The sequence below is a fragment of the Rhea americana genome, unplaced genomic scaffold (assembly GCF_003343005.1).
Source record: "Rhea americana isolate MKP2758 unplaced genomic scaffold, rheAme1 scaffold_17, whole genome shotgun sequence".
Taxonomy (NCBI): Eukaryota; Metazoa; Chordata; class Aves; order Rheiformes; family Rheidae; genus Rhea; species Rhea americana.
Window position 1 is genome coordinate 2,273,881 of NW_028185816.1, and position 15,510 is coordinate 2,289,390.

The following is a 15,510-nucleotide window of genomic DNA, read 5'->3' on the forward strand; positions in this document are numbered from 1 at the left end:
AGACAGCTAGACACTTTTATGGGGAGAGAGGGGATTGAAGGATACAGTGAGAAAACTAGGGGTAGAGTTGAGATAAACTCAGCGGACGGGCATGGTGGGCCAATAGCCTCCGAGAGTGCTCTGAGCCCAAGTTCCTCAGTAAAGGAGCAGAGGAGCTATTGGCATTCAGGGGGAGACTTACCACGGCTGTCAGCAAAGTATTGTGAGGGATGAGGGGAAACTATTTGAATGGCTTGAAAGGAAGATGAGCCTGAGAGACAGAAATGCATAAGCTATCAGATGCACTGGTTGTAACTCTGGCCCTTGGTTTCACTAGTGAGATACCCTGGCATACTTGCTTAAAAGCAGGTTTCCAAAGAACTTGCACATGGGTAGCTTTGTCTTGTGAGTTACTAGTGCAAAGCTAGTAACTTTCTATCTCTTTTATGAGAGATATCAAAGAGATATCAAAGAATAAAATGTTTTTACTATTTTCGCATGAAAGACTACCTGTAATATAGGAAAGAACAGAGGTGGCTGGAATTGTCAGCACAGCTGGTGCCGTTTCCCATAAAATACATGACTGAACTTCCACAGCTTCAAATAGCAGCATAATGAAGCCCAGTCTTAAGTGCCCAGCTTGGCCACTTTCGTGGTGATGGGTAGATGTAGCTCCATCAGCACAGTCATGCTCATACATGATGGTGGAGAGGGAACCAGAGTCAGGAGGGCCACTGGAAGTAAGCCAGAGCATCAAGAAAAAAAAAACAGTTTTCATATAGATCGCTATCCAAACAGAAATGCCAGCCTCTACTGCTACAAAAGTTAGCTTTGAGACCTCAAAGAGCTCTGAGCAGCAAGGCTGGTTTGAAACACAGTATTTCTCTTACAAGCCACAAGTGATGTAGATCTTGTGCAAGGCACTGTAAGGACAGTGAGCAGCAGGCATACTGTGCCGCAAAGACGCTGGAAAAAGACAAGTATTTGAAGAAACCGAAAATCTTGAATAAGAAAACACCGCCCCAGGCAGGGCTTTTCTGTTCTCAATGACTAAATGCCTATCCCTCAGGCATAAATATAATTTGATAGCATCACTGCTTTTTATGTGAAACAAGCTACTCGTGTTTTGATGAACTCTTGTACAGCCAAGATCTCAATCTTTAAAGATAGGCTGAGTGGTAATGAAAAGGTCTTACTAATATCACTAGTTGCTCATCCTGACTTAAATGGCTACATAAAACTAATACAAAGCTAGCTGCCCTTCCTCACCATCAAAAAAAGCTGTTTGGTGCACAAGAATTATAAAAACATACAAGGTCAAAACCTTTTAGTGCATGTGAGTGCATGAGAGAAATAAGCAGTTTCTTTTAATGGCTCATTCTAACCTGAGTCATTCCCCAGAACTCCCATTCATTTGAATAAAATGTTGAAAAACATGATTGAAAGAAAAAAAAATCCCACCTCATTGCCCTGAAAAAATCTTGCCCCCAAAACTTCTTAGGATATTGTAAACCCTTGTGCATTTGCTCTACTAGTACAATAATTGTGTCTGCTTAAATACTGCTGAGGTTTTCAGGTGAAATTACAGGCCTAACTGCATAGTAAAGGTATGTTGTAAAGGCAAGTTATGAGGGTTTTATCCACTGTATAGTAAGAAATCCAGCCAAACAAAAAAACTAAATTTAGACTAGGAAGATTTTTCAGTTTCAGCCACTAGATGGCTCAGCCCAGATGGTTGGCTCTGCTAGGGCAGCTATGTTCCTGGGAACGTGATGCAGCCAAGCCGCCAAGCCACTTGCATTCCTGCAAGAATATCCTAACTTGCAACATAAAGTTACAGTGCATACAAAGGAGTAGTCAGAGCTCAAGAATATCATGTAATACAACTCAAAATGTATTTCAGGAGCCTAAGCTCACTATTGTACTGTTACTGTTATTACAACATTTATCCAAGTGAATCTGGGTGATTATTGAAAATGATTGAGTTTTTAATAGGTGGTTGTTATTTGTCTCTGGTATTGTTTGGGGCTTTCTTCAAAGGCCAGGATCCCACTGTCCTTGAGGTTGCCTAGAATGATGGTTCTTGGTCTGAAGAGAGGGTCTCTGTAAATAACTCCCTGCTCAGTATCTCAAATGTGTGGAGAGCTGTGTTTCTATTATTACGAGAAAGAATTAATAAAGAATAGAGAGGCAAAGGACCGGTCGCATGGCAGTATGATTTGAATTGCCTGAGATGGGATGGTGTCCTGATGAAAGTCCACTGGACTCCTTGAAAAGTGAATCTTGAATCACTTTTATGGTATTGTGGGATGAAGAAAACCTGGTGGTGACCGAGCTGCTTTCTCACCCTGCTCTGAGCTGCAGGGTTCAGCGTGGCTGGCTGCAGGCAAGTAGCGAGACTGCTGTTATGAAGACAGTCTGGAGAGGATGAACTGCAGTTTGCAATACTGAAGGTCATCATGGAGGACAGACAGCCTAACGACAGTCTAATATTTCTAAGCTGTATAAATTCCTAGTGTCTGCTTCAGGCAGAATCCAAACACTTGTGTCAATTCTGTACCATGCCCCAGACTGCCAAAAAACATTAATATAAGCATATTTATCTGGGCTGCAGTGTGTTACAAGAATTCATTAGGACAATATGTGATATGGTGCTGAAACAGAAGGCTGGGTTTCTCTGGCCAGAGATGAGGAAGTCTAGTCCCTGCTGAACTTTTACTACTGATAAAGACAATGTCTGCTGGCAGCATTCATTTTTTACTAGGCCATCTGCATCTAGTCAAGGATAACTTGACTTTCTGAAAAAGCCATTCATCAGAATCAACCCTGTACAACTTTCTCTTGATGAGTAAAGCAACACAAAAAAAGACCAAGATGGTTAATAAACTTCTTTGGGAGCAAAAGGTCAATGCTGGTGTAAACAAAGCAGTGTCATAGTACTATACAGAAGCATTGAAGTTTCCTGTGTGTTTATATGGCTGATGCCCCATTTCTTTTTATCAGTGTTTGTTATCATTTATTTTGCTCTGCTTTAGCTGATCTATAAATCTTTATAACAGTGTTCTTTATTTTCTTAATTTTGTCATCTCTCTTATCAGCTTTTATCACCTGTTTGTGTCCAGTACGTTTGCTACTCTCTGCTGCTTGATGGCTGCCTGCAATTACAGTTTTGTTAACCCTTTAGTTCTCATCCAGCTTGCTCATGTCTAATAGTTGTCTTTCAAAATCTCTCTTTTTCCTAAAGCTGAATAAACTACTGAAGACAATGTCATTATATTCCTAACAAATCATCATTATTAAAGAGGGGAAAAAAAGAATGAAAGCACTGATGGGGAAATATTCCTGCCCCAAGAAGTACAGCCTTGCTTTTAACTACACTACATACAGAGAACAGGCAGAAGCTGTGTACCTTTCACTTCAGGCCTTCGTCAGACTTGTGCCCTATGGGGAGGTAATAGGTTGCTCTTCTGGCCCACTGGGCCTTTGGCTTTCAGGCTTAATGGTTGAGCGTGTTTTGAACACAGCCATGAGAAAATGGGCCAAGGTTCCCAGCCTTCCTTCACATCAACCATGGATCACCCATCCAAACATTTGATTATGTTAAATTAAAGCCAGAAACTAACAGAAGAATATTCCATGTCCATAATGACAAACCTGAAGCAGCTGATACCTTGGGAACAGCATTTAGTTGGACTCAGCTGTGCTCTGTTTAACGCTGCAACATTTAAAACTTCATATATAAAGACAGGTGCCAGTTGTTTAGAGAGCAAAAATTTCCTGCACAATACCATTTCAGAGAGGGCCACAGTTCTTTACTCAAGTATATCAGGTAAAAAAGAAAGTGGATTCTTCTTCCTGAAGAGCCTCTGTGGTTCAAATTTTTGCTTTGAAATGTTATTTTGTTTGATATAATTAGATTATAAAAAGCTACTTATAAAGGCTAGATACCCAAAGTCAAATAAAAAATTTAGATCCACTCAAACCAATTTGGCAGGAGGTCAGCAAAAAGGACATTAAAAAAAAAATCTCTCTTGAGGTGTTTTGTTTAAATAGAGACTTACCGAATGTAATTTCTAACTCCTCTAGGGTATTTATTGCAACTGGGTGCTATAGGGAACCAATAAACACTAGAATAAAGACTGAATTTCCCAATTAACTATATGAATTTTGAGATCTGTCTGTTGAATGCCAATCTCTCTCTTTAGTACAGGCTTCTGCTAAATCTGCAGTTTTAAATCCTTACGTGGAAAATAGGAAGGTGTCCTGTGTTCCTGAGGTTAATAGCGTTAAGACTTCTACCTGACAAAAAAATTGCTAGATTCAGCTAAAAAAAACCCTGATTATTACAAACTGAGTATACCAATCATTCCAAATTAGTATGTAGTTAGAGGATGTTCTGCCCTATTGATATCAAGACTGTAGGAAAGGCTATGTACTTTGACTGAGTAGATTCTGCAAGTCATGTAGTTATCTGGATTCCAGCAGCTTTCATGTGTGATTCTGTATTTATCACTAGAAAATCTGAATAGCACTTTAGTAGAAAAAAATTTAATAACAGGGAGACTGAAGTCAGTCTTTCTTTTTTATTTTATTTCACTTCTCTACTTGAAATGAATACTTACTAAAAGAAGATTGAGCAGAGCTAAAATTGAGACTTAGATGATATACTGGCTCAAAAATCAAAGTCATTTTAGGAGCAGTGTAGTGAATAGTCATGAAATGCTTAACACTGTGTTTAGTCAGGGGAAATTTTGTAATTGGATGTTGTTTACCTTGGCCATTTGCTGGAAATAGCTAACTACATTCCTGGCTCTTTTTGCAGAGACCCATCTTTAAAAAGCAGGGTTATTTTTGTACATGTTAAATATTTTTGTTCAGACATGTATTAAACTCAGAAAAAATAAAAAGTAACCCAACTGCATTTTTTCAACTTTATTTTTAAATCTAAGATTGCTGTGATTTATTTTTTTTAATTTTTCTCTTTGATATCAGTGCATTTAAGTTTCTGACCTTTTCTGAAAACATTAACAACTGTCGTGAAAAGATTTTTGGCTTCTAGTGGAAACCCTGTATCTCTGTACGCTGTGCAGATTTCTTGGGATGACTAGCATGAAATTTAATTTGTGTTAATCAGCCATAGGCAAGAGTAAAATGAAATAATTGTGATCTATGACAATAGGATTTTAGAGTATTTACAAAATCATGCTTCTAAGCGGCATGGAAAAGCAATGACAAGCGTAGGACATTTTCTGTCTGATTAATAAGGAAACTGGCTGCAAAATACCAGGCTGTGATTATATTTTCATGGACATAACTGGTTGGCTCTCTGTGGAAAAAACCAGGAAATTCGTGCGTAGTTTAAGATTCACATAAAGCTACTACAAGCCCATTCTTTCGCCACAGCTTTGGTGACTCTGAATTCTCCCTGCTCGTATCAGATTTTACTAGAAAACTTCTGAGGACTTCATAAAAATAAATAGTCCTTTAGCAGTATGGGCAACATGCATGAAAACACAAGAGCTGTCTGCATCCATTTTCCAGCTGCCCTGTGAGTGCATGCTGCAGCAATGCTGCCGTGTGCAGCATGTTCCCCTCTTGGTATAAAGGAAGCGCAGGCAGCATTACCAAGAGAGATCAGCTATCTGGGTGGAAAGTTAAAATATGCTAGTATGAATTGGCCTGGGGCCAATTCCACGTACCAGAGAAGGTCGGGAGCTTAGACACTGTTGGCGTGGAGGCCGAGATGATGGTGCCTTCTCCACGAGGTCAGGAAGGACGTCATCCCTCCACCGCTACAGGCCCAAGCAGATCCAACATGTGTGTTTCAGGCACCTTGTCATCCGCATTGAACTGAATTGGCACAAGAATTCAAGCTGCATTCCTTGAGCAAGGAATTCCTTTAGCTGTGGTTTGACAAAGAATATAGGAGGTAATACTGAGAATTTGCTATAACAAATAAATATTAAAACACTGTCATTTTAGCAGGTGTATATGGCCCAGACCATAACAACCACTGTAGTTAGCTGCACTGAGTAGAGCACAAGAAAAAGAATTTCTGATTTCCTAGTTGATGTTTCTGAAGCAACGTTTTAGCAAAATCTGGATTAAATGATATCAAATTTGTTGGTTTTACCAGCAGGATTTTCCCAAATATTTAGAGAAATGATTGACAAGTGCAGAAAATCATGTATTTGATTTTAAGATACCGAAAGCTTTGAATAATAAATGCTGGACTATATTTTCCATTTCTCAATTTTGTCTCCTTTCCTTTTCAAATTTTTCTCGACTATGAGGATAGACATGTACTTTAACGACCTAGAGAAAACTGAAATTCTTGTGTAATCTTGTGTGCAATCTGAAGGCTGGCAGAGAAGAGAAACACCAAGTATGAGATTTCCAAGAAAACGGAAAAATTAGTAACTGGTTGGCTGTACATTGATTGTGTAAGACAAGGTAGTTAAAGGGAGGAGGTGACTCCCAGTATTTTTATTGGGATAAGTTGCTCATTCTTTGCTAGGCGTTTATATATGTTTGCACGGGACTGCCGCTTACAGCCCCTTCGCTGCCGGCTGAGGGGACGATGCCCTCATTGGCACCTCCGTTGCACTGGCGCAGCCCCGTGTACAGGGCACTTCTGCAGCAGAGCGGGCGCGTGGGCCCCTTCAGGCCTCCCGGAGGTGGGACGACGACGAGTGCCGAGGGACCCGGCCGCCCCTGCACGCTGTCAGCTACCACAGTTGTTGTTACCCTCAGCTAATCTCCCCATTGTGTGCCGTAGCCCGTAGCTGGGTGCAGATTAAGCAATTTAGGGATTCTGTAAAATCTATGCAATAATTTTTGAGAACATAATTTGGGATTACATGAATGGGCCATAGAAATCAAAGTATGAGGCCTCCTCCTGTGAGATGGGTAGTAGAAATACTGCCTGTATGAAATGGCAGGGACTCTCTTGAGCCCTGTCTGCTCAAAAAACACAAGATGGGTGATTTAGACCTGAAATTTTCCATCATATCCCAGTGCTAAATCCAGTTGATATTTATGTTGTCAGTAAAAATATCTGCCTGACTAAACTGTTCCTTGACAACTTCTTCAACTATACTTTTTTTTTTTTCCTTTTTGTATGCACCTGTCATAAACAGAGTCTGTAACAAATGCTGGATAAGGACTGATTAAGGATGCAGAATGTAATTATGCACAGCCAAAATTATATATATACCTCTATTTCCAGCTGAGTTCTGTGAACACTTAATACAGCTAAACATTATGATGACTCTTTATTGCATGTGATATTGTGTTTGATGCTATACACTGCAAAAGGAAAAATATTACTGCTATCTTACTATAAGCAGATACTAATTTAATTAATCCCATTTTTTTGTGTGAAGTTAATGTGTTGCTATTAAATTAATGTGGATTCCAACTATGGCAACACCGCTGTATAAAGCATATTGCTAAGTTAATTAAGGATGTGAAAATAACTGTTTTTTTCAGTTGAGCAGGGAAATTTAGGTGTCTCTCCCAAATTTCAGTTTCATTGAGCCAAATTTACATTTGGCCTTTTATTTTTCTGTGTAAAAAATGCTGAAAATTGCTATTTCAGATTGAATAAATTGTTTCTTCCAAACCAAAACTGATTGTTTTGTTTCAGTATCCTGTGAGAAAAGCAAACGGATTCAAGGGTACAGATCTGCTAAGAAAAAAAAGAGATCTTGTACTCAGAGCTATGTAATGAGATCATTCAGGCTGCAGAAAATCCAAGTTCAACTTTCTCCTTTGTCTGTAGTAGGTCCAGAGACTGAGACTCATTGTCACAAGAGGCAAGTATAACACAGAGATTTCCACAAAGCAAGCAAGCAAATCACATTTTAATTCAAAGACACAGCAATGTTTTTTTTTTTTCTTTTTCTTTCTTTCTTTCTTTTTTTTTTTTTCTTGTATCATATAAAACAGAAAAACTGGTTCTGGCTGCACTGAAAGCATTTGGTCAATTACTACCACCTACATGTGCACTGACTCTGTCAGGTGACAGGACTATACTTACTTGGGCTATCAGTAGTGAATTATACCTTAAATCATTTAGTTTTCATTAGTTTACTTTTCAGGGAAAAGAAAAAGAGCAAAAATAGCTGCTCTTAGTAGTCTTAGCCTTTCTAGTCTCTGCTGAGTTTTTTTAAAAAATGACTGTCAACTCTATGAAAACTCTGTAACTGAAGACTGTAAAAGTGGCCAGACTCTAAATCCATCTGAATCTGTAGTTAAGAAGCTATCTCCATGTTCAAAATATGAAGGGTGTAAGATTTTCAGCCATGACATTGTAAAGCTTCACATTTCAGAGATCCACTTTCTACTTCCTACAGTATCTAACAAACATAAATTGTGGTAAAATATGGACACATGGTACAATGGAAAAAAATCTCTGCTTAAGAAAACTTTAGTTAGGGTCACTAACTTGAGGGAAGGGCTCATCACCTTTATTTGTTTCCGTTATATAACAAGAAATATAAAATAGCATTCCAGTATCCCATTATGCCTTAATTTTTTTTCAAAATAGGGCTCAGAGAAACATGTCTATATGTCAGTTCTTTGTAGGGAACATATTTTTATTGTGTAGGAAATATGCCACTTAATATATAAGAATATTTTAATAAAAACATAACTAGGTAATGATATGAAATGATGTTTTCCTTTATAGACTAAAAAAAAAAAAATCATAGCAGCAAGTAGTTCCTGTAAATGACATCTCTGACTGTACTTTGCCCTGGTAATTTATCAAGGCTCACAGTCATCATTATTTCAAAAGATTAATTCTGTTTAAATAGTCAATTGAGCAGAACACAACATTAGTGGGATAGTTAGTTATATGTCACAATATACTAGATAAAGGATTATGCCCCACTTAAGAATTAATAACATTCTAAACCTTTATATAAACTATTTTTTTTATCAATAAACATTTCTCTGACAGAGGGCCAGATGCACTCACAGGTCTTAATTGTTCAATCCAGTGACTAATCCCCACTTGATCAAGATTTTACTGACTTAGCAGCAGTCTGGAGACTGACAAATTTATGATTCAATAGCAATTTCATCTTAAACATGAAACTGCATGATCATTTGTGGGAATTAGCTACCTGATAAGATAACGTGGGTGGAAGAAGTGCACATAATTCTGCGCAGCAGGACCAGAGCGTTGCAGAATTCTTCAGGGTGCGTTGGAAAGACACAAATGGCCATTAAGGGATTAGTCCATCACTGATTGAGTGGCTGCACCAAGTTGAGGTTCACTAAATCACTGGAGTGGTAGGTCATTACCCTTGGATACAGGAGACAGTTGAATCTGTGTCCAAATGCATGAGCAGTAAATTGGAGTGAATGGAGTGTGCCAAAAATGAAAAATAAAAAATGCTGAGCCCTTGTTCTTCAAGTGTTCAAATTTCCAGGTCATACCCCATTTTTTTTCTTTTTTCTTGGCATAAAAAAATATTTTTTCACTGCCTTTAGTATCAGCATATTTTTGTCTCTGCAATCTGCTTCTAGTGTATTGCTTCCCCTCAATGCTATCAAATTTGTGCTTAGTTAACAAATGTTGAAACTTAGATAACATTTTAAAATTGATTAGAAAAGCAATATTAGGAGTTTCCCTCTGCAGTTTTGATGGGTTGTTCACAGTTAGCACTTAATATGTATTTAAAATATATATTTTTTTATTTGTGGTTTTGAAACAATGACATTTTGGTAAGTTCTCTTTTATCTAATCATTATTTTATGTGCTATTGGACTGAATCAATAGTTTTCTTTAATAGTTTTGTTTCTTTTACATGTTTCTGACAAAACCAACACCTTTATTAGAAATGAATACAAATCCTATTGCTTTATCTTAGGAGAGAAACCATAAAATGCTGCAGGAATAACACAACATTCCTGCCTTCCTGGAACATGTGTTAAAGCAGCTGATGAGTAAAATTAACCACTGAGCAATTACACTTCAGGGCTCTGTAACAATATGTCTAAAGACTATTTGGCAATTCAAAATAGTAACTTATATATGTCAAATTTGGGGATTTTTGCTGTGCTGGCTATGGCCTTTGGCCAGCCTGAATAAGCCTAAGATCCCTTGGGGCTATTTCTCTGTAAGTTGAACTTAATGATCTCTTTTCCCAAGGTATAGATGCATCTAATGTCATTTAATTTATCTCAGTCTAGAGAGGCACATTACATGAGAGCGACTTGTTTCCTGAAACATAGTACATTTCACTAGAAATTTGTGAGCTATTAGATTGGAAAATTCACCTTTAGAGAAATCTGGCTAATTTTCATCATTTAATGAGCAATTTTCACTTCCTAACACAGAAATAAAATATGCAGTGCTGAACAGAGGTGGAGCTGGAGGCCAAAGTTGAATATGGAAGTCACCTAGAACTAATTATTTTAAACATAATTATTCTTCACTGAAACTAACACAGAAAGGAAGGTAGACATACTCAGAGAGAAGGGTCCTTGGTCAGGTAAGCTTACGTACCCCCAAAGGAATGTCTTGTTTTGCCCAACACTCAGCAGATGATATCAGGGATGTTGCTTTACTTCCCAGTGCTTTCGAGTTCTACTCATTCCAGTGTATTGTAAATCTAAATGCTGAAAAACTGAGACTTGCTGAAATGCTTTGGTCTTTGGGAGTATGTAAGTACCTGAAATAGAAAAGAGATTAAAAATAAAAAGACCAGTCTAACTCTCACTGGCTTTAGTGGGCGCAGGAACAAGATAGAGCAAGGGCTAGCACAAGTTTGGGGGAAATAAGATACAAAGAAAACTAACTATGCAAAAAAAAAAAAAAAAAAAAAAAAAAGGAAATGGCTGTTTTTCAGGGAATTTAACTCCTATGACAAGCTTGAAGGCTTAAATCAGCTGAAAAGCTTTATCCACATTTTAAGTGTTGAAAGTCTTGGCCAGCTTTACTTTTTAAAATTCAACCAATGTACACACAATTTGGAAAAGTAGATGGTGAGTAGGACAGGCAGAATAAACTAAGAGGAAGGAAAGTGCAAGAAGAAAATCAATCTGCCAAATTAGACAGAGCAAAGGAACAGGAAGAAAAACAGGAAATAACCTAATAAAATATACGGGAAAATAAATAACTTCCAGTGCCCCAACAATTTCCTCTGACAAAAAATATTGGCAGGATAAAGTAAATTATAGTCAAATTTCTGGCTAGCTATAGAAAGCAAGCTATTTAGAGACCACATATGGCATTTTTTTCTCTCTCAAAATACACATAACTGTATCAGACTTGAGTATGAAAGTCCCATAGGTGAAGATGAAAGCATAAGTATGACCCAAACAATGCAAGTTGAAGAAAGAACAGGATGTTTAATTGAAGTGACCTTTTCGAGGTGTGGTCATAGATTTCTACCCATTTTGATTAGTTCTGTGTCAGGGATTGGTGTTACTGGAAATTTAGGTACTCTGAAGGAACATGGGTAATCCCTCTTTGCCATAGGAATCTGTATTTCTGGAGCTCTCCTGGGCAGTCAGACACAGAGGCTCTTTGGAACTAGAACAGAGAAGCAGATCTGTTAGTTTGCTTCTTGAACTTACTAGCAACTGATCTCTACCCCAGGGCGGGCTCTGAAAGATGGCATTTAGCTAGGAAGGATGGCACAGCACCAGCTGCTCAGTGCTCCCAAGACGTTGCAACAGTTTTTCCAGTTACCTATAAAGATACCTTTCTGAGAGCAGCAATCCTCCCCCACTTGAAGGAAGTTTGGCAACTAAGTAATGAATCTATTCCAGAGTTGAATCCTCACTCAGTAGTGTTTACAGCTTTTGCACTCTGCAGAGTGTGATTTTAAAGAGGCTCAGAGCTTGATTCAGATTATTACGGTAGAGTAAATATTGTAACATTAGATACTTGCCAAAAACAACAGAAATATAATTAACCTGAGTAGCTCCTTATTGAGCAACTGCATACACGATTTACTTTTTTCACTGTGTTTAAACTCATCTTCCGTGGAAGCAGAGAGCATATTCAGTCCAGATCCGTCATGTAAAAGTCAAACTGTATATTTTAAACAAATCAGTAATTCATATAAAGGATTCCACAGATGAATTAAAATGTAGCTTTAATGGTGTGATTTATTCACATCTGCTTCATCCTATATATAAATACTATAGTATATATAAGAAAACAAATAACTATTAAATCCAAACTACTGAATGCACTTTATAGAATTGGAATCTTAAAAAATACACATGCATTTTTCAGCTTCAAATTAATCATTACTTTAAGTGGAATAGGATGAGTATCTTTCCTGGTTCTAAAAAGTAGGAAAATTGCTTTTTTGTTTGCATCATTTCCAGTTTTAGAAAGACAAAATGAACCAGGGCGTACCATGCTACGATTTCACCCGTTGACACAAACGGAAAGGATTGAACAGACATAATACATCTGGTTTACGATTTTAATTGCCTTTGTGACCCAGTTCATACCAAATCCTCTCAAAGCAGAATCTCTTTTATGCATCATGGAGCTAAATCTCTATCTGAGATACATTACTTAAAAAAACATGTTAAAAWGTAACAATATTTCTTGCTCACATAAATCTTTAGTACTTGCAGGTGACCTGAGAAAGTGAGAAGTGGAGAGTTCAGTTGTCTGGTGAATGGGTATGTTAAACTTTCCAAATAAAAGCTACTTCTAAAGCACCAGATTCTTTTAGCAATTAATCACTATACTGTTGTTTATTAGGAAGACACGCCTGGAATTTTTTAGTAACTCAGGTAACCTTTCACGGTTTGATGGATACAAAAGATAATTGTGTCTACAGTGATTTAATGAGGCCCTCTGATGTAATATAGCAGACTGTGACTACTGAGCTCGTGTCTCTGGCCTGGGAATGGGGAAGGAACATTTGAAGCAGGGCACGCATACAGAAACACACTGTATAAAAACAATTGTTTGCTAATCAGTTATAAGATATATTTTCTATGTCATGTAGCAAGCCTGAACAGTCTGCTGTGTTAAAGGCCTCTAATTTTACTAATAGACTAGAAATCCTGTGGTAATGCCAAGGAGCTTCAAAAATGGAGATTAATTAAATTAAATGAGAAATGAACACAGTGGTTAGTACAATATCCCTTGGACACAGAATACTTTGACCTTCATAAAGTCTGAGTATTTGCACTTCTTAAATATATGCAAGTACGACAGTTGTGATACTGAAAAGTTTGTTCACAAACTCCAAAACCCTCCAACATTTGAGTTGAAGACTCAACTCTTCAACAGCAACACCACAAGCATGACACTCAGGGCCATGCTAGTACTGAGGAACAGCCAGTAGAGGGTAAAGTGCACTTATTTTCCTGCCACCCCTTTCCCTAATACCCAGGTATCTGATGTGTAAAATATTTAAATTCTCTAATTTTTGTTATTTAATGCATGTATTGAGCGTTCAGCAATCTTAGGAATTTGAATCAATCCAAAGAGTAATAAACCCTAAAACTTTTGCTGTAACCAGTGGCTGAATCACTGCATATGCTGTAGAGTTGATACAAGAGGAGGCTGATGCTGGTAATTTCAGTAAAAATATGTGGTTTTCTGAAATTTAAACATGATCTTGATTGTAACAGTCCTTTCTATGGACCAGGCATCAGGTCTCTCCCTCACAAACAGCACAGCAAGAATTTAACTGTGCACTGTATCCAGCAGTGCCTGTTTCCTAAAAACAGTGTCACTCACTACTGTTCAGGCTATTAGAACATCACAAGTAATTTAACAAATTATTATGGTCTCTCTCTGAAGCAGGAAGTGGTCTCTTCTAAATTTGTTCTTAACTCCCAGTTTCCTAGTTTGTATGTAATGTCTACATTTAGGTAACTACTGATTTTTTTTAACTGTTCAAGTACAATTTGACTTTGAAAAATGGCCGTGTAAAAATATTTGTTCAAGGATCCTGTTTCTTCAGTTGTATCAAGCAACTTTATTTCTAAATAACATATTTCTTTTTCTTTCTTTCTTTTTTTTTTTTTTATTCCTAGAACAGCTAAGAGAAGACTGGATACAATTCTTTCTTGTACTGTATGGCAAGAAGTGTTTAGTAGCTTTGAGCTATACCTATTAGAAGAAGACACTCTTGTTCAGAAAACAGTTGAATATGTGTGTAGCCTACACACTACTTAAAAATGATGGATTTGCTGAAGTGCATTCCTGCATTAGAATCTCAGAGGCTGAAATGAAGGTAGTGAGCTCTCACAGATGTACCTGAGTAACTATTATCAGTGATGATGTGAAAAGCACGAAAAGCTCCTCTTGTAAATCTTAACATCCAAATGAGCTTAGAAAGCTGACAGTAAGGAAAGACAAGGTTCTTGTCTGGAAACTGAGTGCTTTCTGACACAGAACGAGAAGCAGTCAGCGTAAGAATCCACAATGTTTGTTTGTATGCTGAAATCAAGTGTACTAACTAGGAAGTCTGAATGCTACCTTTTCAAGTAGCCAGAAGACGTACTGTTTTCTTAAAGTACTCATCTGCCCTCTGAAAAATCACAACCCTTTTGAAGTATATCAGATTGTATAATCAAAACCACGGTTCCCAAAATCACGACCAGCTTTTAGAGAAATCAGCTTTTCCAGAGGAAAAGCATTTTAGATTATTTACATGTGCTCTGAACTGCCTTTTCCTTAACAACATTTTGATCGGTAGTTTCTTTAGAAAATAAAACATTTCTAAATATTTAGGATGTATATTAATACGTGGAAACTCAAATAACCTGTGAAGATCCAAGACTTCACACTGCTAGGGAATCCAGGAAATGGGACACACATGAAAGAATTGGTATGGTAGAGAGAGCAAGGAGCATTAAACCCACTGGGGCTTCGGAATTCTACAGATTCCTTAGCTCCTCGGCCTTTACGAAACATCTGTCGCTATGTGCAAAGGCACTGTCTGCCAACACCTTCCCAGCTTTGTCATTCTGAAGCTTTCCTAAAGCCAAGAATACCAGTTCCAGATCTCAGCAGGTTAACAGGAATGAGTCTAAAATCTCTTGTAGACTGAAAAAATAATCTGAAAAATAAACTGGTCGCAGAGCAAAATTGACCAAAACACTGTGTCACAACCCAAAAAAGGAAAATAAAACCTTAAATACAACATAAGACAAGATATATCCTAATAAGTGCTAAATGATAGGATAACAACTGCTGTCCATGATATTTTGTGGGAAATAAAGGAGAATTTGGAGTTAAGGATCTTTGACTCCCCCCCCCGATAGCTCCAAAATCTTCAAGAATTTCTGGCATGATTTTCTGATATTCTAGCATTCGTAGTTAATTTCATTACTAAAACATCAAATTAATGTCATTATCATCTTTTATTTTTCTTGTCTTATCTACATATTTCGTACATATTTTTAATGCTAAAACACGTTTTTGATGTAAAACAAGTATGAATACATCTTGCAGGATGCCTGATATGTTTATGCTTGTTCACCTTCCACTGAAGTCACTCATGATTTCCCAGAAGTTTTTGGGACCTCCCA